Raw genomic sequence first — 27,480 nt, 5'->3', positions numbered from 1 at the left:
CCAGCACAGGGCCACTCTCGGGCTTCCACAGCCTGAAACGGGGCTGTTCTCACTTCCTTCCACGTGGGCAGCCGGGAGGAGCCACGGCTGGACTGACTGCAGGCTAAGACCGGCCACCGAGCTGCGGGCGCCCACACGGCCAAAGTCCCAGCTCCCTCCCACGCATCTGCCTCACCCCATTCCTCCACCTCCGGTCCCAGCTGGTCACACGCCTTCTAACAGGTGTCCTTAGCCCTGGCTACAGGGCAGCGTCACCTGGGGAGCTTTGAAAACATAACATAGGCGGGCCCAACACAGACCGAGTCAGACGCCCGGGGTGGCCTGGGCCTGGTGGCTGTAAAAGATTCCCATGGGACTCCAGCAGACAGCCAGGGCAGAGATCCTGCACTACCCCCACCCGGCCTGGCACTGTGCTGGTTGCCATGCCGATCCACCTGGGTCCCTGGTGTCTGCACTCAGGTGCCAGGCGCAAAGGCCAGGCTGGGTTCTGCCTGTGTGTGTGTCCACAGGAGGGTCCCAGCAGAGGCTAGTTCTGGCGTGAGTGTAGCAGGAGGACCCCAAGAGCTGCACAGAGGCACCCTGGTACCTCTTAATCCCATGGACCCTTAATCTACGGACCATCATAGGGGCTTTAGTTACCAAGATCGTTGTGATGGGTTATCACCCACAGACCCCCTGGACTTTGGGTTTTGTATTGTCCTTGCAGGACAGTCCAAGGCCATGGTCAAGTTCTGCCTCCTCCTCCTGAGGATTTGCAAAGGCACTTAACTAGCTTTCACTCAGCATCCCCAAGGACAGCTGGGGAGGGGTCAACTGTATTAAAAAACACAAAACCCTGTTAATGCAGAATCCTAATTCTGTACCCCACCCTCCAAAACAGGTCTGACTCCAGCTTCCACTTCCTTCTGGGAATCACAGGTTTGTCTGCTTGTTTAAATAAAATAAACACGAGGCCTTCTTTTCCTAAATTACAGCAACCCCTACTCGAAACTTGCCAACCACGGGAGCTGCTTCCCACAGCAGCTGGGCACGGGCGGAAGGCTTCAGCTGTCAGGGCCTCACTCCCGGTGAACCTGAATGGTCCCCCTGGGCCACGGGGCTCTCTGCTCTGGCCCTGCAACCTGGGACTCATCCTCCAGGTGGGGCAGGTGGGCAGCTCTAAGCCGTGGTGGGAATGTCTCAGAAGCGCGAGAGGCTCTGGTCTTGTCCAGGGGGCTGCACACCTGAGATGGTGCGGTTCACTTAAGCCATCTATGTCTCAGTTTTGCTGACTTAAAACTGGGCCCATGAACTCGACAATGGATAGAGGTCCCCTCAGCTCTAAAACATCACTGTCACTCTTTAGGGCGGCCGGCCGTGCCCTCCCCACCTCCTTCAACAGGTCCCATCCTCTGCCCCCAACTCCTCCTCTGGGCCCGGCTTTTCCATTAGCTCAGAATTACCAGCATCCACATATCCTAAGAACCTTTGAACTGTTTTTTAAAAAATAACAATCTTAAAAAGTCAACATATTCTTTATCGCCTGGAAGAACACTGAGCATGCCACCTGATTTCCAGGCCCGTGACTGCGCTGAGCTCATGACCAAGGTCCAATCAACACTGAGTCTCCAGTAAGAACTTCAGGGTCAGGCTCAGGGCCCCAAGGCTCACCCCAAGAACTGCAAGAATTCATGTTTGTGAAACCACGTGCTGGTTCCACGATATCCGGGCTAAAACCTGGTGCAAAACCAAGTCATCCCCCCCACCCCGTGAGGGTCTGCTGGCCCGTGTCCAGGGGGACCATCGGCTCCGACGTGGATGCTTCACCCCCACCAGGTGAGACTGAGGGGCCAGGTTTGCAGCCAGATGCCATGGGGTCGTGAGGAGGCTCCCTGGCAACTAAAAACCCAGCCGTATTCCCTCTGCACACACCTCCCCAAACCGACGTCTGAGGAACTGATGCTTTTAAGCCTGAGTTCTGGATGGCTGGCCACCCCTCCTGCATCCCACCTGAGGGCTCAGCCCACTGTCCAGCTCATCTGGACTCAGCACCCCTCATTTAACTGACCCCCCAAGACTGCTCCGATGCAAGTGTGACGGGCGGGAAGAAAGCCCGCAGTTGCCTCCTCCCGCTTCTAACCAGCACACAGGGACCTGCCTTCCTCTCACCCTGCGGGTTTTCATACCCGAGGTCCCCACACCACAGGGGTCCCCCTCCTCTTGAGCACAAGGTGCATTATTTGGGGATTTGGAAAGCCACTGTCTCCCCAGAACCAGAGCAAAGTGAGAGAGAGGACTTGCTCTCCCCTCCTCTGCCAGCAACACCCAGCGGGAAAACCTCTCTGGGCCTGGCCACCTGGTGACACGGTGGCCGCAGAGGCCAGGCACTTCCTGCAAAGCTCTACCCAAAGCTGAAGCCAAAGACAGGAAAGAAGCGGGCATGGGCCTGGGATCCCATGCCTTCTAGAGGCTCAGCAAGATGAAGGCGGCTCAACCCAATGCTCAGAGCCAGAGGGGAAGGGGGAAAGGGAGGGGGGGGAGGGGAGGGGAGGGAGTGGAGGGGGCTGCGAGGCTGAGTCACAGCTCCCGGCTTAGTGTGGAAAAAGGTTTGCACAGTGAAATCTGAAACCTCCTCTCCAGGCAAGTCGGCTCAGCAGCCTCCAGCCAAGCACTCTGCAAAATCTAAAATCCATCCTCCGATGCAAGGAAAAAAGGCAGCCCCCGTCCCCCTCCAAAAAAGCAGAAGGAATTGGGTCAGTTCGGGGGGGGGGGGTGTCCCCAGTCGGTGCCCAGGTCACATCCCCTTCTTTTTTTTTTTTTTTTTTTTTTAGTTTAAATTTTATTTCCTGCCCCCAAACATCCATTAAGCGCCCAGGAGAAGGAAAAGGGGATGTGACTAGCAATAGAGATAAATTTTCTTCACAACAATGGCCATGGCAAGCTTAGGCACTTTTGGTGAAATCTCTCTGGGAAGTACTGGCAGAGGAATAAAAGGCAAACTGACACAGAAGTATTGCTTTGTGTGCATTTCCAGGCTCTGCCTTCTTTCTCATCTCTTGGTGGCAGGCAGAGGAAGAGGAGAAAAGGTTAAACTTTTTTATAAACCGGCAGAATAAGCTTATAACATCCTCTCACTATCTCTGCATAGGTTCTAGTCTCTGCAGCATTATATAAGCTTTGCCCAAAGTAATGAACAGTTGCAAGTCAAATGTAATACTTCACCAAACAACTTAAAAATGCTTGCACACCGGAAAGGATTAAGTTGCAGAGAACACAAATGGACCCAGAGCAACCTTTGCCAAAAGAGAATATTGTGCTAAATGTACAGCCATAGCTCTTTTCCATATGAAGAAACAGTCAGAAGGATAAAAGAACTTGGTCAAAATCACACAAGTAAGTAGCCATTGTCTGTCTGTCTGTCCCAAGGGTTGTGTTCTTTAACCACCAGGCTAGCTTTTCTCAAATCTGATTCATGCATAGAATAACTATACACCTCTGTTTGCCTTGAATATTCCCTGTTTATACGTATGCCTGCTGCAGTTTTTAACATTGCCCACTTTGACTCCCAAAAGCAACCGAGAATACACAATAATTTGGTCACTCTATCCATGGACCACTGTGGTGGGACTGCCCAGGAAGCTTATTAAAAGTGCAGCTTCCTGAGCCCTACTCAAGATCTAGATAATTTTTCTGAGGGTTGGCTCAAGAATCCAGGTACAAGTCTTTTTAAGTGGTTTTTTGGAACCCCCCAGGTGAGTCTCTCGCTCTCTTAAGTTAATAAACCATTTATTCTGCCTCCTGCAGATGCCCAGCCAGGTCCTGTTAAGGTAGGAGTCCCCGCACCACATCAGAGGGATGCTCCCAGCCAAGTAATCTCTGGAGCCTTGGAGAATCTGATTGGTCTCATGCTGGCCCACCTGCCATGACAAACCTCCTCCAGAGCATTCCCCTTCACATTTTACCTTCTACCACTCCCAAAGGCAGTCTGCTCCAATGAGGCTTGACTTCGTCTGTCCTAACGTGCACCCGCTGATTCAAGCAGTTTAGGAATACAAGGTGCTGTGGTTCTCAACCAGGGTGGCCCAACCTCTAAAATAGTAGTCCAGGTAGTCTCTACCTCCTGGGCACATCCCCTCTGCAACAGCCCCAGTAAAAGAATGTCCCATCCTTGCTTTTTCAAGGTCGGCAACAGGGAGTCCCCTCCTAAAGAAGGTTCTCTCTCATTGCCACACTCTCAAAGGCTGCCCCCAATGTGGTTCCTTCCTGTGGGCCTGATCAGGTTAAGGGCAGAGTTGTCTCTTTCCTTCTCTGAGTCGGACCAAATCGTCTTAGTAACACCTCTTCATAGTGGTGACCATGTGTTTCACGGGGGCTGCTGCTGAGCCTTTATCTCATCCTTTCATGGTGGAGAGAGAGAGGATTATAATGATTTTTACTTCTAGGGGAGAGGGGAGTGTAATGATTATGTTGTCATTTTGTATTATGTCCTTTTGTCATGAATTTGTTTTGAATTTCATATTAAAATGGGCCCACCATTCCCACATTGTGAGGTCATTCAGCACCCTCATTTTGCACCTTTAACATCTCTCTCAGTATCACTTGGAAATGTCTGAAATGGCATGAGCTTTTCCTCACATTCCTATCAGCTGTAAATCCGGAGCCCCAACATGAACCTAACCATTGAGCAGAACACCTCTCCACTACCTGTGTAACAGTGGGTAGGCCCCTTAACCTCTTGGTTTTCTTCAGTCCTCAGTTGTGAAAATGTGAGGGTTCTATGAATTTATATTTGGGGCGGGACAAGGTCGAGGAGAGTGTGTCTTTGCTTTTATTCTTCCAATCTGGAATGTCTTCCCTCTCTTCCCCATGGGTCCAAATCTCACTTGTCCTTCAGGCCCACTGCCAAGGAGCCTTCCCTGATTCCCCAGTCCACACAAATCTCTGCCTCTTAGGGTCAGTGCCATACAACCTAGCTGTCTCTTATGTTAATCTTGCCTCTCAAGCCAATCTCAGAATGTGGGTCTCTCTTGCCCTCCTGGGGCCCCTGGGGCTGTGCCAGCCCACCGGCGCGCCCCACGTGGGGTGTCTACTAGACAAGGGCATGGGTGGGGAGGCCCAGGTGTGAGGGGCCAGGCAGAGTACCTCTGCCTCCACCCTACTCTCCTCCACAAAACTGCCCCTCCTCCTGAAGCCTGCCCCTCAAGTCACAGGTTCCTTATATGACCTCACTGGGTAATGATGACCTCACAGGCCTTCTCACAGTTTCCATGGCAAGGTAACTATGCCAACGTGCTGCCCTCAGAGAAATTTCCCTGCCAGTTCTCCACCAGATACCAATCTCTTTGGTTGTCTGAGAGAGAATGTCTGACCGGATCTTCTATATTTACTGTAACATGTCCTCTGTTCCCTGGGAGGGCAGTGCAGCAGGTACACTGAGACCGGGCATCTGTACAGGAGGCATGGTGTACACACAACCTCCCCTGGCTGCCACATGTTCCTGTGGGGCTTGCCCACCACATACACCTGAGCACTTTCCCAGCTGTAAGTAATACCAGTGACCTGGGACACCTTCAGGGACCCACAGTGCTCACTGCTGAGGACAAGTGAAAGGTCATCCCTGGACAAGTGTGCAGGATGGTCCTGATCTTTATAAATGTAGCCTTCCCCTTTGGGCTACAGGATGCTTCCATTCAGACCCTTTCCTGATTGGCCTCTTAGCAAAAGACAAGTGCATTTTTGTTGGCAAATGGTAAATGGAGCAGTTTGAGGAAGAGGGCCACTCTTGAAACACACCTTCAAACCCAGGCACCTCTGTGCTGTCATGTAGACATCTATATCGGTGCCCTCAAACACATCCCATCCTGAGCTGCTGAGTACTAGGGGAGAGGGTGGTGCCATATTGATGGGAAGACCGGAAGAACCAAGAGGGGTGTTGAAGTGCTAATGAGACTGGAGGGCTGAGGAGATGGTGTCCCAGGAGGCTGGGTTGATGTGAGCCTAGACTTGGTACCCAGAACGCGGTTCTCAGTCTCCTGATCACTCTGCCACAGTATTTGGCCTTGTTCTAATCTACATAAAAGTATCAGAGGGCTAGAGTTCAGTGTGGTTGAAACAGGCAGTATAAATGGGGCCCAAGAGGGGTTGCCAAGGTTGGAGGGGTACTTAACCAATTTATATTAGATTAGTTTTTTCCGAAACTTGAAAGACATTTCCATTAAAGCCTCAGAAGTGACAGACTGCAAGAAATGTTTTCTCTGTTGTGGAAGGGAGAGATGGAGAGGCTCATGATTGCAATGACTTTCGGGTTCTACTGTTTTCCCTGGAAACGGTGAAGAGACTTCCTCATGTGCTGCAGCCGTAGGCTCTAGGAATTGCTTTTGCAGCCAGTGTCCCTTCTCTAGGGACTCATAGAGGTGATGGGCCAAGGCTGTGTTTTGGATGTCAAGTAGATTAAAGGTCTTCAGCCAGAAACTGGGAGAGACATGAGAGAGGGAAATTCTGGCAGGAGACTGTGTACAGCAGAAGTGACTGATCAGTTCTGATTTTCTTTGCAGCAGCAGTTCCTTTGGCCATGCCAGCAAAGGTGGAAGCAGAAAAGCCAGTCCCCAGACGTGCTCCCAAGAGAAAGCACTCTCCAGAAAAGTCACACAAAGATCTGGGTTGCCCCACACCCAAAATCCGGCGATTGGAGCACGGTGCCAGGAGGTAGACCCCACAGAATCCTGCTGGCTGAGCCATTCTGAAGAGGGAGCAATGGGTTAACTGCCTAAGGCAACGAATGCCTCTTCCTGCTGTGACCCACCCCGTCCCCCTACTGCCCACTGCCACAGATTAGAACCTGCGTCTAGCAGCCCCTCGGCAATCACATCTAAAATACGCACAAAATAAGCATAGAATTGAAACTTCCAAGGGTGTGCTCCCTGAGAGAGGGCTGGGTGATGGCCACCCAGGCTCCAGGACACCCTCCCACCTGTGTATTTGTTGAGCAATAAAGACAGTAGGGAAGCCTGGGCTTTCTCTGTAAACGCAGCCTCAAGGGCAGCCCCTGCCATCACGCTGCCCACCCGTCAACTTGGCAGAGCCGCACGCCGGGTCCGAGCCGCCCCTCTCCTCTGAGTTTACACACCCCTTCCCGGGCCTCTTCCCTGTCCACCTGCACTCTCTCCAGCCAGGCTGGATGAGATCCCCGCCAGCCGGGCTCCTGAGGTCAGAGGAGGACCTGGCCCATCGCAGATCCGCGCCTGCAGCTCCCGGATGCTGTCCTCCCTGCCCTGGCAGAGCCACGCCACACCAGCCCGGAAAGCGCCACCTGCCCCTGGACCAGCCTCAGTCCCTCAGCCCCTCACAGGGCCCCCAGGAGCCTCAATACGCCCCTCCCCATTTCTGCTTTTGCACCTCAGGGAGCAAGAATCCCTCCGAGGCCTCTGCCGGGCCCTGCGGGACCCCCGCTGCAGGACTCCCATGAAACGTGTGCCCGGACCACTGGCTGCTCACCTCCTGGGGGCAGCCGAGCAGGGGGGCCCTCCCGGACCCGAGGTGCCTGGAGGGTCCCCAGTTCCCGCCTCGGCTGCCTTGCTGCTGCGAGATCCCAGCCCTGTCCCACCCTCAGGTCAACGTGCCCTCTCCACCCCGTGAGTCTGGAGCAGGCCCTCAGGAGGAGCAAAGGTTACGCTCTCAGCCTTCCCTGCCCAGAACAGACAAGGGACGACGGAGAGAGGCCTGGGGAGCAGGGAGTGGCTCGCTGATAAATACGCATGGGGTCAAGAGGACACAACAGGGGACTTCCCTGTCGGTCCAGCGGTTAAGACTCTGTGCTTCCACTGCAGGGGGCACGGGTTCGATCTGGGAACTAAGATTTTATAAGCTGCGTGGCGCAGCCAAAGAAAAAAAAAGAACAGGAAAAGGGGCACCGGGAACTCGGGTGGGGAGACAGGAAGACCCCGGCAGCGGGTGGTCTCCATCCCCATTTACACTGCCAGCAGAGGCTGGGCCATATTTATTCACAAAGTTAAAAGCAGATCAAATACTGGCTTCCTTCCGGCGTCTCAGCCAGCTGCAGCGTGAGGCAGCCCTGGAGCCCTCACCACATCGCATCGTGTCTGCAGAAGCCCCCTTCCCGGCTCCTGCCATCCTCTCCCGGTCCCGCACCCCTTCCTGGTCCCAGGGCAGCAGCACAATGGTGCTGGTGGTGCAGTGCTGGGTACTTTCACAGACAGCAGCTCACATCCTTGGGGGGGTCCTGCCAGGTAGGCATCGCCCCTCTGGGAGAGGCTCAGAAAACTGGGCGGGGAGGGAGGTCCAGGTCTCACCAAAGGGCCCACAGGCTCCACGGGACACAGCTGGCTCTGGACCCCACACTCATCCTGAGCTTTGAGCCCTCCTCCTCCTGCTGCCCTGTGTGCTGAGAGCAGATTCCATCTGTGGGACGGGCCACTGGTCCTGGGGCTCGGTGTCCAAGGCTGGCTCCTTTATTTGTAGCAGAACTTGGGTACAGTCAGAGGATGTTTGTGGTGCTACAGGGAAGTAAGTTCCCCAAACAGTGGAAAACCCTCAAATCTCTGATGTAGCAAGTGGGTATTTTTGCCAAATACCTGCTGACCTTTGCCCGGCACAGCCTCTGGGCCAGGCACAGGGCTGCCCACCCACCCACATCATCTCCTTGAATCCACCCCCATCCCCTTAGGGGGCAGGAACTTCCAGATGCCCATTTTTCAGACAGGGAAACTGAGTCTCCGAGAGAAAAACTACATCCAGGTCCGCCGTGTGACCTGTCCAGTTCGGTCACCTTCCAAACACATTTCAAAGCGAAGACATTTTTAAAAAGCCGAACTGATAACCGTATGACTCAGCAATTACCCTCCTGAGGTATGTAACTCAAAGAGATGAAAACAGGTATTCAAACCAAAACTTGTACCAGAACGTTCAAAGAGCACTCTCTTTTGCAATATTTCAAAATAGTCAAAAGGTAAAACAACACAACTACCCCTCAACTGATGAATAGATTGGGAGGGATAAATCAGAAGCCTAGGGTGAACACACACACCACTATATATAAGACAGATAACCGACAAGGACCTACTGTATAACACAGGGAACTCTACTCAATAGTCTGTGATAATCTATATGAGAAAATAATTTAAAAAAGAATATAGGTACATGTATAACTGAATCATTTTGCTATACACCTGAAGCTAACACAACACTGTAAGTCAACTATATTCCAATAAAATAAAACATAAAAAACTGATGAATGGATAAACACATTGATATACCAAAGTGGTCTATCCATACAAGGGAATATTATTCAGCCTTAGAAAGGAAGTATTTACACAGGCTACAGCATGGATGAATCTCCCAAACATTATGCCAAGAAGGCAGCCCCCAAAGACCACATACTGCCTGATCCCATTTATATGAAATGTCCAGAATAGGCACATCCATAGAGACAGAAAGCAGGTACCTAATGAGTATGGGGCTTCCTTTGGGGGTGATGAGAATGTTTGGGGGGACTTCCCTGGTGGTCCAGTGGGTAAGACTCCGCACTCCCAATGCAGGGGGCCCAGGTTTGATCCCTGGTTGGGGAACTAGATCCTGCATGCCGCAACTAAGAGTCAGCATGCCGAAACTAAACCTGGCGCAGCCAAAGAATAAATAAATATTAAAAAAAAAAAGAAAATGTTTGCGAACTAGATAGAGGCGGTGGTTGTACAACATTGTGAATAAACTAAGTGCCAGTGAGTGGTTCACTTGAAAATGTTGTTTTCTGTTGTATAATTTCATCTCAATACAAAACAGAACAAAACGGACCTGTTTTTCTCTCTTAAACAGGGACCTCAGAACATAATCCAGCCATTTCCTGAAGACCCGGAGCATCGTTCCGGACAGAGGTCAGTACGGCCTGGCATTGTAACCCCAGGCCACCCACGGGCAGTGAGAGGCTGCCGCGCTTTCTGAGATATCTGGGTGGTTCTTCTGTTTTCTCCTCCACCGTCAGGCTGGCAGCCGTTCCTTCCTGCAACTACACCACGTGGGTCAAAATCCCTTCCATCGAGACATCCCCCATCCAGTCAGCCGCTGCATCCTGGCGAGAGCCTGCCGTCAGAGCCCGTGGTTCTGTGGGAGAAGGAGGGGCAGAGAGGGCACTCCAGGAACCAGGACCTCTCAGTCTTCATGCTGCCACCCCGACAATGACATCACCAGGCCAGCATGGCAAGTCCCAACTGCCCGGGCAGGGGGAGCTCACAGTTCACACCAGCGTGTGCCACACAGAAGGCCCCAAGGCTGGTTAAGTCCCCACAAGAGGCTGGAAAATGCAGTCGGGAGGGGCCTGAGCCCCACTCGCCAGGCAGCCCCAGGTGCCCAGGCTGAGCTCTTGGGGTGATGGCCCGACAGCTCCCACGGCCCCTCCCACCCAGGGTTTGGGTTCCAGCTGGGTGGAGCTTGAATTGCCTGAAGGTCAACTCTGCCGAGGACTTTCAGCACTAAAGCCCGAGTGCCCCCAGTGTGGGCAGACGAGGACCCTCCCCAATCAGCATCTAGAACATTATCAACGGACTCTCTTCTGTCTCCAAGGACCCCCACCTGTGCCTTCCGCTCCCAGATCCTCGGGAAGGGAAAGATCACTTATGCTCTGGGCCTGGGCCGGAGCCAGCTGGTGCCGGGAGCGGCGGGCGGAGGCTGCAGCACCAGCTGGGAGGAGCTGCAGCCCTCGGGCTAGGATGATGTGACTGTTACTCTGCACAGCCTGACTCTGACCACGGCAGCAGTTTGGTCTCAGACAATCAAACTAATGTATGTACTGAGCACCCAATACTCAGTCAAGACGTAGGGCACCCATGACTCATGCTGGGCACGGTGCCGGGCATGCGATGGCGGGCACCACAGACCCAGCCCCTGCCCCTGGGGGCTGCAGAACCCCAGGAGTCACGTGACACATGCATCATGGCAAGGCCACCGATGAGGGGCAGCTGGACCCTCACGCGGGCAGCAGAGACCGTCTCCCCGAGGAAGTGACCATGGAGTGAGGGGGCAGACGCTAGTTCCCCCAGAACGCAAGGCAGGAAGGACAGAAGAGGAGGAGGCCGTGTGAGGATGGGGGCAGAGGCTGGAATGATGTGGCCACAAGCCAAGGAGTCCGCGGGGCCACCAGAGCTGGACACGGCCCAGCCCCACCTTCACGTTGGACTTACTTCTGCCTCCAGAACCGGAGAGCACACACAGTTGTTGTTTAAGCCACAGTTTGTGATAATTTGTTACGGCAGCCACAGGACACTGACAGACATAGCCCATGGCTTGGAAGTGGTGCCACGGAGTCAGAAAAGAGACAGCCGACCCGAGAGATCCAGAAGGGCTTTACGGAGGCGAGGTCCACATGAGACAGAAGAACGACTGGGCCTTCAGCCAGCAGAGATGCCCAATGGAGGGGGTCAGGGCCTCCAGGGTCCCACGTGCGGGAGGCTGGGAGGGTGACGTGCTGGGAACTAGAGGAGAGGCGGCAGGAGTCCTCCTGGGGAGGCTGTGGGCTGCGGGCCAAGGACTCGGGCTTCATTTAGGAGGAATCAGGGGCCTCGAAGGTCTGGAGCAAGAGTGGGGTCCGGGAGCCAGTGACACTGGCAGTATGTCTGGGTGTGGCGCTGGAGGTGGGACCGGCCGGAGGCTTCTGTGACGGTCACTCCAGGTGAACCGGTAGAAGGCCCAGCTTCAGTGGGAACAGAGAGCAAGACATGGACACACAACAGACAGGGCCAGACCGAGAGGCTTGGATGGAGGGAGGAACAGTGAAGGGGACGCTGAGTTCCCAGTGCCTGAGGCCAAGACCTCAGGGAAGGAGGTGGGAGGGGCGCAGTGGTGAAGGCAGCAGGATGGCACCTGCAAGAGGGCAGCGCCGGGCACAGGACCGTGGTCTAGGAGTGGAGGGGAAGCCATCAGCGTGGTCCCTCCTTGCTGGCCCAGGTGCCCGGCCAGGAGCCAGGTCATGGTCACTGCATGGCTATGCCCCCATCCCCCAGCCCATTCCCACTCCAAAGAGGAAACACGGAGGGTAGGAAAGAAAAGATGGCAGGAGGGAAGGGCTCCCTATCTGGTGAACATCACATGGAGCCCAGGCCAGGGCCCAGCCACGGGCAGGAGGACCCACCTTCCCCACTTCTGCCTCGGCACTGCCCCTCCTGCAGGAAGCCTGGGGAGGGTCCAGAGAGGAGGTACGTGTACACCGCGTTCACAGCAGCATCATTCGCAACGGCTGAAAGGTGGGGTCAACCCACGTGTCCATCGGCAGAGGAATGGATAAGCCAAATGCGGTCCAGCGATAAAATGGAACATCACTCAGCCTTAAAAAAGAAGGAAGTTCTGCTCTATGTGAGAGGCACAGATGAGCCTTGAGTACACTATGTAAGTGAAATAAGCCAGTCACAAAGGACAGATGCTATAGGGTCCACTTGTCTGAAGACATTGGTTTGCTCAGGCTGCCATAACAAGATCCCACATACTGAGTGGCTTAAACAACAAAAACTTATCTTCTCCCAGTTCTGGGAGCTGAAGTGTGAGATGGGGCACCAGCTGGGTTGGTTCTAAGGTGAGCTCTCTTCCTGTTGTGCAGATGGATGAGTTCTGGCTGAGTCCTCATCCGGCCTTGTCTGGTTGCATGTTCGTGGACACAGTGAGCATAGCTCACTACTACCATTTTGGGTTAGGGCTTCAACAGATGAACTTTAGGGGGACATCAGTCCACAACCTGTGAGGTACCCAGGTCAGGTAAATTCACAGAGACACAAAGTAGAATGGTGGTGCCAGGGGCTGGGGGAGGGCGAAGTGGGGAGTGACTGTTATAATAAGGACAGAATTTCTGTTTGGGAAGATGAAAAAGTTCTGGAGATGGATGGTGGTGATGGTTGTACAACAACGTGAATGTACTTAACACCACTGAACTATACACTAAAAGATGGTTAAGGTGGTAAATTTTATGTTGTGTATATTTTAACACACACACACACACACACACACAAATGATCACCCAGGTTTGGAGATTTAAGAAACAAACAAACAAAAGAAGGGCAGTGTTACGGGTTGCACTGTGCCCCCCAGATTCATATGCTGAAGTCCTAACCCCAGTACATCAGAGTGTGACCTTCTCTGGAGACAGGGCCTTTTCCAAGTTGAAATGAGGTCATTAGGTTGGGCACAATCACAACATGATCGTGTCCTTGCAAAAAGGGGAAATTTGGAGACAAAATGGCACACAGAGAGAACGCCCCGTGAACAGGAGGACGGCTGTCTACAAACCAAGGAGGGCTCGGCACACCTCCACCCTCCCAGCGCACAGGGGGCTGCGGCCCTGGCCTTGAGATTCCGCATTTTGTTTCTAGGCCCCAACTGTACCTGTTCCACCCACCTCCCCACACAGAGAGGATCGGGCGCTCTGGCCCTCTCTTCCTGCAGCATGAGCCCTGGGCTCACCCCCTCTTCCTCCCCTGTCCACCAAGCGAGGCCTGGCCCTGCCTTTCCCACGGGCAGAGGCCCTGGCACCCAGCTCCACGAGCAGCTAAGGGGGAGTGACCAGAGTACCCTTATCTCGGCCACCGGCCCGGAGGGCCCGTTTATCTCTCCTTTCCACGCGGTTGAAAGGAAGCTGGTGCTGAAGGGGTGCATGAAGGCACCAACAACAGGAAGATGGCGTGGGCGCTGGTCCCTCGGCACCAGCCACCTCACATGGTCACCCTTGCTGCCCAGGGACACACCTCTGGCCCCCAGGGCTCTCCTGTCCGGAGGGCTGCCTCAGACGTGGCATTTGTACTGCTGACTTGATTAACTGTTCTTAGAGCTCTCAGTAGACTGCAAAGGGGACATTCAGGGTGACCTGCCTGCAGCACCAGGGTCCAGGTGGGGCCGGCTGCTGGCAGCGCCCGGGGTAGACACCGTTTCTTCCAGAGCTCAGCTTCCACCCCTGCCTCCGCGAGGGTCAGAGGTCCCGAACTCTGAGCCACCTGTGAGCAGGGGAGGGCAGAGGCCGAGAGGGGAGCCCACTCCCCACCTGCCGCCTGCTGTGGTGCTGTGTCTGCTCGGAGCCCCTTCGCTCATCAGGGCAGGAGGGACTCCCTCCCGGACCTGGGCAGAGCAGCCCCCAATGAGCCCAGAGCAGGAGTGGGTGGGGGGAGGTGGGGAGGAGCCTGGAGCCAAGTGCTCTCTGGTCCTCTTGGCACCATGGTGCGGGGACAGTCTCGGAGACCTCACTGCAGAGCCGGCATTGGGGCAGCTGGCCCGGCTGCTGCGGGGAGGATGTGCCCGAGTGTGTCTGGAGTGGAACTGAGGTCAGCTCCCCCGAGACGTGTGTGAAGCAGTGAAAGAAGCAGTTTGGGGTTGTGCCTTTCCTGTGCCTTGGCCGCCCCCTTCCACGTACATACAGGGGACTCCGGCCATGGGGGACCTGGACCAAAGGCATCACCGGAGCCCAGAGCAGTGCAGGTGGTGATTATTTGGGGGCTTCCTCTCTGTGCAGCTCCAGGACCACTCACTCGGTGGACCCCACCCTGCTTCTCTGACCCCACCGACGGCAGGCTGGCCAGGTGCAGGGCGTGGGCTCTGCCAAAGCAAAGACAGCCGGCCGGAGACCAGACTGCGGGGCCCCTGCTTGGGGCTCCCACACCCGGGGACTCGGAGGGCGTGGGCTGAGTGCCCTCCTGCTCAGTCTGTGCTGGAGGCTGATCAGGGCTTTGATTTTGGGGAAATCCCTGTGGGTCTGGAGGAGGCCAGGGTGACCCAGGGCTTGGCCCTCATTTTCAACCTCTGGCATCACCTGCTCCAGCAGATCAGGGGGTGGGGGAGAACCGTAGGCCTAAGGAGTCCACAGTGAGTGACTGCCGGCCCCCAGCCTTCCTGAGTCCCACCTCTCCCCTCTGAGGGCAGCCATTACCCAAGGCTCATCTACCTTTCTGGCCTCTGCCATCAGGAAGCTTGGGGGCCAGCTGGCACAGTTCATGCACCCCAGGGACCTCAAACACTCTTTGGACCTTCATTTTTGTTTTCTTCCCATGGTCTTATTTCACAGTTTAATTTCTGAGAGCTGCCTCAGTCCTTTTGAAAACAGGCAAATAAAACCTACAAAAACACACGCTCCACCCAGCCTGGCAAGCTCCCTGGCCCACATCCTGCTCTCCTTCCTTGGGACCTGGAGGCCCTGGTGCAGTGCGAGCCCCTCCTCTGGGAGGGGCAGGGTGGGGCGTCTCCCGAGAAACCCTACAAACCTCCTCCTTAGGCTCCATAAGTGATTCATTTCCTACAAGTGTCCTGTGCTGTTTTCCAGCACAATCTCTGTTCTATATGAATCAAGATTCTGGCTCACACTTTCTGCCATGACTGATGTGAGTTTCCCCTTTAGAAATATTCTTCCTACAGGGCCCAAAGTCATTCTTCTATAAGAGTGAGTGAGTGTGAGTGTGAGTGTGTGTGTGTGTGTGTGTGTGTTTTACCTCTGCTGCATGTGAAGGGAGCTAATACATTCTTTTTGTCTTATGGTGTGTCACCTGTGCTGATGGGTTCTTGGCAGAGTTGAAGGAAGAGTCTCCCAAGCTGCATAACAAACTTCTAGGTCTATGGTGATGGCAAGAAACAGTCAGGTTATGAAACTGAGGAGAGGAAGGTGGTGGGGACTTCTCCCGGTTACTGGGGCCGGGGTCAGCAAACTATGGCTCAATTCAGACCGCGGCTTGCTTTCGTAAATAAAGTTTTACTGGAACACAGCATGCTCATTGGTCTCTGCAAGACATACAGCTGCGTTCGCGCTGTGATGACGAGGTTGTGTAGTTGTGACAGATACCACATGGCTTGCAAAGCTGAAAATGTTTACTAGCTGGCTCTTTGCAGAAACAAGGTAGCTGACCCCTGGTTTAGGATAAAAAGCAGAGGTGGAGAGGCCCCAGAATAATGGCTCTAGCTAAAGAGAGTCTCTTCTCGGCAGTTTTATCTTTTAAAATAGATTTAATATGAAAATGCCAGCCCCCTCATTTCCACCTGAAAGGGGCCAGAAAAACTGGGTCATGAGATCTAGGTCTGGGTGGAACTGATGTTAAACTTGGCTTGGGGACCAGGCCCAGGATCGGCCAGTGGTGATCTGGAGGCAGCTGTGTATGTGCTTCCGTGACAGGGAGCTGCCTGCTGTGAACACAGCTTCACCTTGAGCTTGAAAAAGTCCCCTCAAAGCCAAAACCACGCAAATCCTGAGCTGCCCGAACACACTGAGTGATTGAAAGACTATAAAGTAGAGCCTTGAAGAAAGCAGGTGAAGATGTGGCTTTGGACGGCCTGCAGCTTTGGACTAAAGGTGCCACTTGCTGTTGGCATTCTCCACTCTGCACAGTGTGCCCGGTGGCAGTAGGCGCTGTCATTATGCTCAACCTCAGCAAGGCCCAGCCGTGTAGCTCCCCTGACCACAGAGGTGAGGAGGGAGCCGCCGGGGCGTGTTGCCCTGTGGTCCAGCCTCGCGGAGAGAAAGGGGAGTTAGCCAGCGTTTGAGCTGCCTGGGGGACAGAAGGAAGAACATTTTGACTGCAAGCATGGTTAAACATGGAAAAGCTGTCAGGGGAGTGTGAGAAATTCTCATCTGGGGAGGGCTCTGGGAAGGGTAAACCATATGCCTGGTGACTGGCATTGGCCTCGTTGGCCCCCGGAAGAAAACCTTTCCTCCTCTCTGATTCAGCAGCTCTCTCCCCCGCAGGTCCCCCCCGCAAATTGTTGGCTCATCAGATCCCAGCAGCACAGAGCCCGTGAGAACGTCCAAGGCCCTGAGTTACTGGAGGTTTCTTTTCTGGGATGGTTCTTGAACTGAAGAAATCTCCCGGGAGGCGGGACCATCTCACGAGGTCCTGGTGCCTGCTGTGCTGAGCCTCCGTCAGGCCAGCCCCAGGGTGGCCTTGTCAGCCCTGGAGTGGTTATGGGCATGGGCGTGGGGGTGGGGGTCCCAGCAGGTTCCATTGAGAGGAACCCAGACTCTGTTCATCAATGGTAACAAATGTCCCACTCTGGTGGGGGGAGGGGGCGTTGATATGGCGGCAGCTGTGCCTGCGTGGGGGCAGGGGGCATATGGGAAATCTCTGGACCTTCCTCTCAAAGTGCAGTGAACCTAAAACTGCTCTAAAAGAAATAAAGTTTAAAGAAAAGCAAACAACTACAACAAAGAAGTCACTGCCAGGACGTCCCTCAAGTCCTGAGATTCCTACCCCATCCTCCTGTTCCTATCTGCCTTTCAGAGCCCCTGGACGGCTATTTCATGTGACTTGTCCAGAAATTTTAGCTGGGGCGAGTGGGAAGGTTAGTGCGCTTTTCTCCACCTCCCCTGGAACTGGGAGTTCACACTTCTGCCTTTGACTCTCCTCCTTTGTGTGTGGAGGTACTCCCTGGATTGAGCTCCCGGGAGCTCTCCTGCAGCCCCTCCTGAAACCCCCGAGCCTGGCCCAGCTGACACTTGCACTGCAGATTCAGGCTGGCCCTCGGGGGAGCCCCGTGCCCCTAACAACCAGGACTGTGTCCAGCTTGTGATGCTGGGAGCCCCTCTCTGCCTCCCTGGTTTCCTCGGCCGCATGCCCTGGTTGGGCCTGTCCCTGCCCTGCTGCAGGACCCTCTGTGGATTTCTGAGGCCTGACTCAGAGGTCCTCACAGGGTGGCCACAGCTGCACATTAAAGTTCCTGCCCACATTTCCAGGGGGAGAAAGGCTTCAGGCCACCTGTGCATGGAGACCTTTGCCAACATGGGGATTCCTGGGACCGGGGGATGCCAGAAGTTGTCCTGCGAGCCAGCCCTGCCTTCCCAGCAGCCCCACAGCCAGCTGTCACCCACCCCTGCAGTTGTCCCAGACGCATAGCGGTCCTCTGTGGCATGTGCCCCCCGTGGTATGGGGTTCCTGCTTCTCTGTGGTGGGGGCCATGGGTGGAGCAGGGAGCACAGTGTCCGGGACCATCTGGAGGGGCAGAGGGTGTCAGGTGGTGATCGTTCCTCTCTGTGTCTGTTTTCCCATCGTCAGATGGGAGTGATTTGAGGAATTTGTAGGGCTATGCTGGGATTTGCAGTGAGGTCTGTAACAGCCTGGCATGTGGTAGGTGCCTCGGAAAGGAGGGGTTTTGCATCCGATATGATTTCCCTAACATGATTTCCCTAGAGGGCCGGGCAGGGCACGTGGAGGGAGGCTGAGTTGGTTGTGCTCTCCCCGCCACCGCCCGCTGGCATAAGGAGCAAGCCTGGAATCCAGCAGGAACGCGCCATGCGTTCTTCCCCGGATACTCTAGCCACCTGCCCCATCTGGCCGGGCCCGTGCAGCACATGGGCCCTTGAGTTATGCCCCCACCCATGCCCATTCCCACATTTTTGTCCCGTTTTCAGAAGGAGGATCGGACACCAGGCTAGAACAGCAGGTGGGGGAGGGAAGTCCCAGAGGAGTAAGTCTTTGGCGTCTCCCACCCTCTTCCTCAGCCCTTTCCGGTTCCCCCTGTGGCCCTGCCTTGCCCGCCTGCTCCCTGGGGCGCCCTCAGCGGGTCCAAAGGCCATTCATCCCCTGCACGCCACCCTGTCCATCTTCTCCAGCCTCCCCTCCCAGGGACTTGCTCTCCACCTATTAACTCAGACCTCAGCGTGAGCCCCTAAATTTTATGTTGCTCTCCAGCAGTTGGAAGCCTTGAGACCCAGTGCTCAGCCAAGGACAGTGTGCTGATCTCGAGTCCTGGCCCAGCTGGGCTGAGCACCCAGGCCCCAAAGGCCCCTGGGCAGGCACCTTCCAGGATGCTGTCTTGCCAAGAGCACTGCCCAGCACCTCCCCCTCAGGACGTGCGGCCAGCAGACCAGCTGAATCCTCTTTTTATTGATGAGAAGCCAGGGGCCCAGAGAGACATAGTAAATTGCCAAGGTCACCCAGCTGGGCAGTAGTGGGGCTGGGCTGGAGCCAAGCACTGCTCTGCCCTGCAGGTTGAGTTCTGCCCCAAGCCAACCGGCATGGAGGTGGCCATCCTGCCACCTGGAAAGGTTGGTGCCTTGGGGCAAACGGGGCCTGACCAGGTTGGAGGTCGCTCATCAGCTCTGTGTCCCTGTGGCTAGTCAGTGAGCCCACCTGATGTGCCTGTGGGCACATGTGGCCCCTCAGCCTTGAGGGGAGATGGCCAGGAGGGGGACACAATTGCTGCTATGCTATAAGGATGTGGGGAGGCTTCCTTAACGAGGTCCTGCCATCGGGGGCCAGACCAAGGGGCTTCTGTCCTGCGTCGGTTTGGTGACCACAAGTGGGAGCTGCCGGTCTAAGAAGCTGGGTTAGGTTCCCTTTGGTGGGTGCACGTGCCTCACACGTGTGCACACATAAGAACGCACACAGATGCACATGCACACACTCACGCACACACAGACACTTCTTTGCAAGGAAGGGGAGAACGTGGAGGGACGGAGATCCGCTCAGAGGGTTTCAGCCTGGACTTGGTCCAGAGCCTCAGAGAGAAGAATCTTTCTGGACTCTCAGGATCTGGTGGGAAATCTCCCGTGGGGCTCCTCTGCACCTGTCGTGGTCTCCCAGGCCCCTGACGTCCTCGAGCAGAGTGTCTGCGTTTGAGCATCCTGAGGGCCCGCGTGCACCCCGGCTCCCGCTTGAATGCTTGATTCTTGAAATGTGCATGGAGCAGCCCGTGCAGGTGTTTCCACGCCACCCCCGCCGGCCCCCTCCTGGCGCTGGCAGTTCCCTGCCTGGTGCTGACAGGCTGTTCTTGTTTGGAAACAGAGAAGACACCATCGCTGCTTTTCTTCCCCTTTCCCAACACATGAGGCTGCGTTGGGTGCTGGTTCTGCGTGTGCAAGTGGTGGGTGGCGCGCCCCCTCCCCATCAGCGCTTCCTCTCTGGGTCCCCAGGAAGCACGGTGACCTCGCCTGCTGTGCAAGGTGTGCCAGCCTGGACCATGGACACGTGGGGTCCCCGGGCAGATGCTGGAGGCTCTCCCTTTGTCACTAACCCAAAAAATCACTTCCGGTTTTTGTGATTCAGAAGTGAGCCCAGCCCCTCACCCCTCAGATGTCCTGAAACCCAGCTGGGTCCTCCGGTGGCCGTCAACTGGGGAGGGGCGGTGGGGGGGGGGAAATCTGTGCGAGCACTTTTGCAGAGACTAGCACATAGCCAGGCTCTTGGAGAAGATGGACGGCACTTGTACCCCATTGTCTTATCAGCCTGTTGCCTTGTGGGTCCAGCACCCCCGTGGGCTGGTGGTTACGTGTGGGTGTGGTTTGTTTCTTTTGATCTGGCCCTGGGTTGGTGAGTGAGTGGGGTGGGGGAGAGCGCCTCCACAAATGGCCCCTGTGTCCCGATGGTCAGTGGTCTGAGGAAGGACAGGACTCGGATGAGTGTGTAAGGAGGGTTCTAGCATCTGGACGCAGGTTGTGAAGCGGGTAGAAAGTCGAAGGGGCTCATGCACGGTGGGTGGGAGAAAGAACCTGGGGGAGTGACCCTTGGCGGGTGAGGGGGTCAGATTTTTCAGGGGGGGCATCTCGGAGTGCCTTCCCCCCTGAAGGCCAAGGGGCTGCACCCGTGGGGGCTGACTCCCCAGGGCTGAAGGGCGTAGTGGCTAGAGGCTGGCTTCTCACCCCCGCTCTGAGGCCTCTCATGTGACACTTCGCTGGGCACTGGCCAGCCCAGGTGCCTGCCAGGTTTTAATGCCCCCCAGAGAAAGGCTGGTCCCACCACACAGGTTCCTTGAGCTCCGCCGTCCAGTTCCATGTGGCTCGGGGCATGGCCGTCTCCTCCCCAGGATGCACCGTGGCTGAGTAGCTAGGAGGCCAGGGGATGCATGTCTGCACTGCCGCTGCAGTGCTAATGCACGCGGCCTCTCTGGAAGGGGTGGGAGGGGGCTGCTGGCTCGAGTCCAGCCATCCAGATAGACCAGCTCCACCGTCTGATTGCCCTGGGTGACATTCCCCAGTCCCCAGCCAAGAGCAGAGCGTCTCAGCCTGGAGTAAGGCGAGACCTGGAGACATACACCTGCATGGCTGGGACTAATTCTGAGTCTCAGAAATGCTTTAGAAAGTGTGTAATGTGGGGAGGGTCCTTGTGGGCAGAGCCCTGGGAATAAGCAGTCGGGCTCCTTCATGGTGACGGAAAGGGGACTGACACCTGTTGGGTGCCTGCTGTGTGCCATGCGCTGCATGGGCGTGTGACCTGATTGGTCTCCACTGTTCTCCTGTGCAGGGGGATGGCAGTGCCCGGTCTGGAAGGACAGAGACATCAGGTCAGTGACCTGAGGCAGTGGACTGGGGCCCAGGAGTCGGGCTTGTTTTCTCCAGGCCTGTTCGGAAAGCCCGAGCTCAGATTCTGTGCCTTTAACAGTACCCGCAGGAATTGCTAGCCTGTGGCGTGCGTGCTGGGGGGGGTGATCTGGCTGCGCCAAGCTGGTGTTCTACCACACGGGTATTTCTGGGAGAAGCGCCAGGCTCAGAGCTGGTGTCAGGTACCCCTGGGAGCCCTTCCGGATGCCTTGTCCTCCCTGGATAACACAATTCTTGAGTGAAGGGCCTCTTCCTAGTGGATCTACACCTGATGGGCCCAGAGCCTCCTGCTGCATGGTGGTCCATGCTGCCCTGTCTGCGGATTGTGTCTCTCTGGAGGACTCGTTTTCCCCAGGAGGTGTTCAGAACCAATACCCCAGGCCCCATGGGAACCTGCTCTCCTGGTGGCCTGCGGGTGGCCAGTTGAAGCCCTAAGTGGGGGTCTGGCAGCTGTGCCCACTGGGGGCAGCATGACCAGTCCCATTTCCTCCCACGGGCCAGGGCAGCAGGACAGGAGCCTGGCCGACTGCGGAGTGAGCCGTGGGGCTTGAGCAGGCTGTCACACCGCAATGACAACTGGGATTATCACTGGAGGTGGTAACTCCCACATGACAGTTTCAAGTTTCAGGTCAAGAGCTGAGGCTAGTCCTCCGTCTCCTCTCACATCTGGACAGAGATCCTCGCCAGTTTACTCCCCTCCTGGTTCCTCAGCTGTTTTCGAGACCCTGAGCCCCAAGGGGTGGGGAAGCACCTCGTGTCCAGGACACTGGGGGGCCGCACCTTCCTGGTGGGTGGCTCTGAGATGGTGGCTTTCAGAGTGGACCAGAGGGACAGGATCACCGTGCCAGGGTCACCCCAACCCACGGCGGCCCGACAGGTGCCACGGGCCCTGCTGACACATGGCTCCCAGCCCTGGGAAGAACCTTCCCAGCAGCCCCATGAGAGTGGGCCCCATCCCATTTCCCAGAGTGGAGACCTCAGCCTGGCGTGGACGTAGAGGGCAGCACCGAGGGTGCAGTCGGGCAGGAGAACGTGGTGTGGTTTTCTGGGACATAGTGCCAGCAGCCGTCGCAGGCTGGACCACGTGAACAGCCGAGGCTTCTAATAATTACGATAAATGATGCTTGTGCTTCTTGACGCGTCCCCCTCTGGCAGGGGAACCCCGGGGCCTGCTTGTCATCCCAGGGGTGCGTGGGTGGGCTGTCACTATCTCCACTTCACTGGAGGGAACGTGAAGAGATGAAACAAGTCCTCGGGCCTGCAGTGAGCCCGGCTTGTCTGTTGTCTCTCTTTTCCGAAGGGATGATTGGAGGTCAGGTGGGGGGAGGCTGGGAACAGATGGTGTTATGTTCCCTTTTCCAAATGGGTGAGTCCAGGATGCGCGAGTTCCTGGCACTCCCAGGATTCCTGGGCAGAGAAGGTTTTCCAGAGGGAAAATGAGACTTTGAGACCCTGCACCTCAGGATCTGTTCCTTAGCCTCTGACATCTGCTCACATCCGATACATCTCAAATTCTGGTGTAAAATACCAGATTAGCACTGCCTTGCCCCAGCCCACTCTGGGTTCAGTCCCAGGGTGTCTGAAATTGGGGATCCAGCTCAGGGTGTGGCTGGACCCATGAGGCTCCAGGAGGTAGCCTTGGCCAGGGAGACCTGCCTGTGTGGACCCCGCTTTGCAACTCAACTTGCCAGCTCTGGGGCTCAGGACACATGGCTTCCACTTGTAAACCTTCAGCTTTTCTCTGAAAACAAGGTGCCAACGGCTCTCTTGCGAAGATGCTAGGATGCTCACTGGTTTGAGGCAGTGCACCTGGCCAGTACCTGTTGCCACTGCTGTGTGTTGCCTTCCAGGGGTCTCAGAGCCCTTGCGGATGCACCGCCACACGCAGGATTGTGCACGTGCTCTCGTTTCATGTTCTCAGAGGCATGTGAGGGAGTGGGCGTCCTCATCTATGAGATGAGGCTCAGAGACGCCTGTGTGGACGGGCCAGAGCCCAGCCCCGGGCCGCTGCTCCTCTCCCCCATGGGCTGCATGGGCACAGAAACATGCACGCACAGACAAGCTTACTCATGTGCATGCGCTCACAGACGTGTGCACACCCACACCCTCGTGCACACATTCAGACTCCCTTGGTTGATCCCTCGTCCCACTGCTAGATGACGCCGCTTCCCCTGCTCTATTCAGAGATGCCGTCCAGAGACTCAGAGGGACCAAGGTGAGGGCAGGAGTTCCGCCCAGGTACCCACCCGACCTCTGCCCGAGAGGGAGGTTCAGGCTCTTGAAACCAGCATCCCAGGCCCCGATGACCCAGCTTCGGCCTCTCTGTTCTGCCCGAGAGGGAGGCTCAGGCTCTTGAAACCAGTGTCCCAGGCACCGATGACCCGGCTTCGGCCTCTGTGTTCTGCTCGGGGCCTTTAGCTGCCCCCTCCCACCCAGGCACGTCTTCCTGCGCCCTTTGCCAAATCCCACCCTCCCTTACCCTGCTCCACGAGATCTCCACCCTTCAGCCCGTGCTGGAACAATCCCCCTGCTCTGAACTTTCACAGCACTTAGCATCTGTGCAATTTACTGACAGTCACAGAACGTTTCTCACCATCTGCTGAGAACTATCACTTTACTTCTCATTTTAATTCTCAAATATTTGTGTTCCACCTCCCACTTAGGCTGGAAACTGCCCGTGTCAAACTTGTCTGTGCCTCACTGTGCCTTGGAGGGGGCCCAAGACGAGACAGGCAGGTCTCCCTTCCCTCTGCAAACATTAACTGAGCCCCTACTACGTGCTCCGCGTTGCTCTGGGCAATGGGGATGCGAGAGTGAACACAGCAGGCTGTGACTGCAGGCCTCGGGGAGCTTGCTCTGGAGGGAGACCAACAGGAGGGACGGATGTGGAAACCCTGGACAAGTGTCACTTTTTATAATAAAGATGACTCCCCCATCCCCAAAGCTGCCTGTCGAAGGCAGAGAAACCAGTGAACCCAACCGGGAAAACAAAAGCTACATTCGCCAATAGTGGGGGATCTGTCCTGAGTCTTAAGAAATAAAGTTTCCTTCAACCCTGGAAGTGAGATCCCTAAAGACCTGAGGGAGCTGGGACCTTCCTTAAGAAGCACTGAGCAACGTGGGTGCCCTTATCTGGCCTCTGCCTTCGGCAGGCATGTGGGTAAAAGGGGCTACCTGTTCCCCTCCCCCCAGGTCCTACAGGATCCCCAGCCCCTTGCTCTGAACCCATCACCTGGGACCCCTTCTGTGAAGACATCTCCCATCCGCCCTGGGGTGAGGTGTGTGTGCAGAAGCAGGAGACCCACCACCTACACCACTGCCAGAAGGAACTGGGGTGAAGATGAGAAGGTGGGAAGCAGCGTGAGGACCGGGCAGGGGGAGCCGGAAATGGCCCACCCAGGGCTCCTCTGTGAAGCAAAGGTACCTCCGCTCTCCCTGGGGAGGGTCAGCCTTAGGGAAGAGCATCAGAAACCTGCCATCTCCACCTGGGGTGTGAGCAGGTCATTTTACATCCACATCTTGATTGTCCAATTTGTAAGAAAGGGAGTAAATTATGGATATGAAATCCTCCTACACTGGGAAGAATGAAGTATTGCAGCCAAAGCAATTCTGGTTCACTGTCAAGGCAGCTGGAACCAGGAGACAATAACGTGACGTGAGCCCATTAGAGTGAGACGCTCAACCCAAGGAGGCCTGGTCTGTGCAGACCCTGCCCCACCGCCAACAGATGGGCCCTACCATTAATGGGCAGTGACGGTGGTAACAGGAGGCCTCCACGCTCCAGGTGGCAAGGCGGTGCACAAATAAGCACTGGAGAGCCTGGACAGGCATGAGGAGGCATGAATGAGGGGCCGGGACAGGGCAGAGGAGGGAGTGGGGTCCAGGGGCAGAGAGGGATGTGGGGTGGGACAAAAGAGGGTTGTGAAGAAAGTAGCATCAGAGCTGGGCCCGGGAGAACAGATGGATCTGGGCAGGTGGAGACATGGCGGAGCATGGAATTCCAGGCGAAGAGATGGGGTTTGGGAGGCATGCAGGGGAGTAGGATCTCAGTGCTGGTGGGGAGGAGGGAGTTCTGCTCCGAGGGCAGCTCCCACGAGGCTGGGCAAGTGGAGTGCAGGTGTCCTGCAGGCCTGCCTGCCTGGGAAGCGCAGAGGCTGCGGCTCTGGGAAGACAATCTGGTGTGTACACGGGCTGGAAGGACGGGCTGGAAGGACGGATCACAGTCACGGTGGGGGTCAGGCCTGCCCGCTGGGCTCTGTGTGGGGCTGGTTTGGAGCACAGTTGGGAGCAGCCGGGTAGGAGCCTTGCTGCTAAGATAGCATCTAATGTCAGGGACGGACCTGGAAGACGCCCTCCGCCCACTGAGCATCTTCGACTTTTTGCTGACTCGTTGGATCTCCAGCCTTGAGAAACCCTGGCGGCTGGAAGATGCTCCCCGCCGCCCCGCCTGCTGCTGGTTTACACTCTCTGCTCCTCCACTTTCTCCCCTCCCCCCGGATTATTTTTAAAAGATTAGATTTCCTGTTTTCACTGTGGAGCTGGCCTGGCCCTCTGTCCATCCACGGCCGTCACTACCGGCGGGGCAGGGGCAGGGCAGGAGCGGGCATGCTGCAGGCCCTTCCCATGAGCCAGCTCCTCGCCCTGCACCCGCTGGGCCCTGTAAACACCACGTCCTCCCAAGCTGGGCCGGCGGCGATCTCTCCCACGGGCCAGGGGCCTCTTAATGGAACAAGTAAATAGGTGATTCATCCTAGCTGCTGACAGCCACTCACCCTCGGAGCTGGCTCACTCCAGCATGGATAAAACAGCCCTCTCCACCTCTTCTCCCTTCCCCTCCCCTCCCCCAGCGCTGGGGCCTGGGCCACCACCTGGATGTCCTGGGCTGAAAGCAAAGGATCCCCACTATGAGAACCAGGGTCCACCATGCCTGTCCAGTCCCTTGTGGCTTGAATTGCCAGCACACCGTCAGGCTGGTCCTCAGCCACCACTGCCCCAGACAAGTTTCAGGGCTCACAACCAGGTCCACTGTGCTGCAGAGAGGACCAGACCCCTCCTTGTGGTCATCCCTGAGACCAGGAGGGCCTGAGGCAGTGCCTTCCCAGCTGTCCGGACCCTATGGTGGCCCCCAAGGTGGGAGCCAAGCTGGGACAATGTACAGGAGGGGGGAGTGTCAACCAGGTTCATCTGCCTTATATCCTGGGGGTCTCACAAATTCTGGCTAAGGATTCTGCAGCTGTTAAAGAAAAAGTTGAAAAACAGTGGGTCAGGGAAAAGAACTCAGTTTCTGGATGATTCCTCCCAGCTGGGCACCAGGCCCTGTTCTGGGTCACCTCCCGGAATCCTTACAGGGTTCCTGGGGGACGGTGTGGGGGTGGTGAGGAGACAGAAGCTCCAAGGCTGGCCACCTGCAGCAGCAGCAGCAGACCTCAATGCTCACCCAGCTCTGAGGGCTCCCCCCTGCCCCCGACCCACCTGGGGAGCCAGGGCACCAGCAGGGCCCGAAGATCAGGCCAGAGGGGGTGGCCAGTGGGGTCCTGAGGGCCTGGGTGCCCAGGAGGAAGAGAACAGTGAGCACAGGAATGCCAAGAAGGGGGCAGGTCCCCATGCAACAGGGGGGGATTTTCTCTGATCAGAGGAGGGTTAATCCACAGCCTGAGTTTCCCCTGGAGCAAAGCCCATGAGCTCCGGGCAGGTCCAGACCGCTTCCCTGCTCCCGGGGCACAGTTGTGCAAGACCCAACTTTTCTCCATGAGGCAGAGATTCAGGAACCTGGGCCACGGCTCTCTCTCCAGCAGGATCTCCCACCCACCGACCGGCCACGGCCCAGAGCCCAGGCTGCGTGGGAACGCCCTTCCTCCCTCCAGTCCTCACGACCGTCCCATGTGTAGGCGGAGTGCGGTTTCCCGTGCATTTATTTGCTTAACTTATTATTTTGAAACACTTTCAAACTCACACAAAACTTGAAAGCAAAGTACAAAGAACCATTTGTTTAGGACAGCAATGACCTAAAAAGGGAAGCCGGGAGGATAGACAAATACACCTCCTGCCCACACTGTCCTCAGACAACAGGGGCCCCGCGATGCCCCCTCATCCTATGAGGATGCTCAGCTGGTGCTGGCTGGGGCCACGCCTGCCTCTTGGAGGTGGTCAACCAACACCTCCAATGGCCTGGGTCCCTTCGTGCTGCCCAAGGCCCATCCACCCCCTGTCCAGGTGACAAGGCACAA

General features: G+C 56.2%; 1 protein-coding gene across 6 annotated transcripts in view; it reads right to left on the bottom strand.

Moving 5' to 3' along the window:
* BCR (BCR activator of RhoGEF and GTPase) overlaps window positions 1–27,480 on the bottom strand; it is a 101,343-nt gene that overhangs the window by 49,350 nt on the left and 24,513 nt on the right. The gene's annotated exons all lie outside the window — the stretch shown is intronic.

The sequence above is a fragment of the Balaenoptera musculus genome, chromosome 14 (genome assembly GCF_009873245.2).
Source record: "Balaenoptera musculus isolate JJ_BM4_2016_0621 chromosome 14, mBalMus1.pri.v3, whole genome shotgun sequence".
NCBI lineage: Eukaryota > Metazoa > Chordata > Mammalia > Artiodactyla > Balaenopteridae > Balaenoptera > Balaenoptera musculus.
The sequence above is the reverse complement of the archived record's forward strand: the minus strand, read 5'-3'. Positions and strand labels throughout refer to the sequence as shown.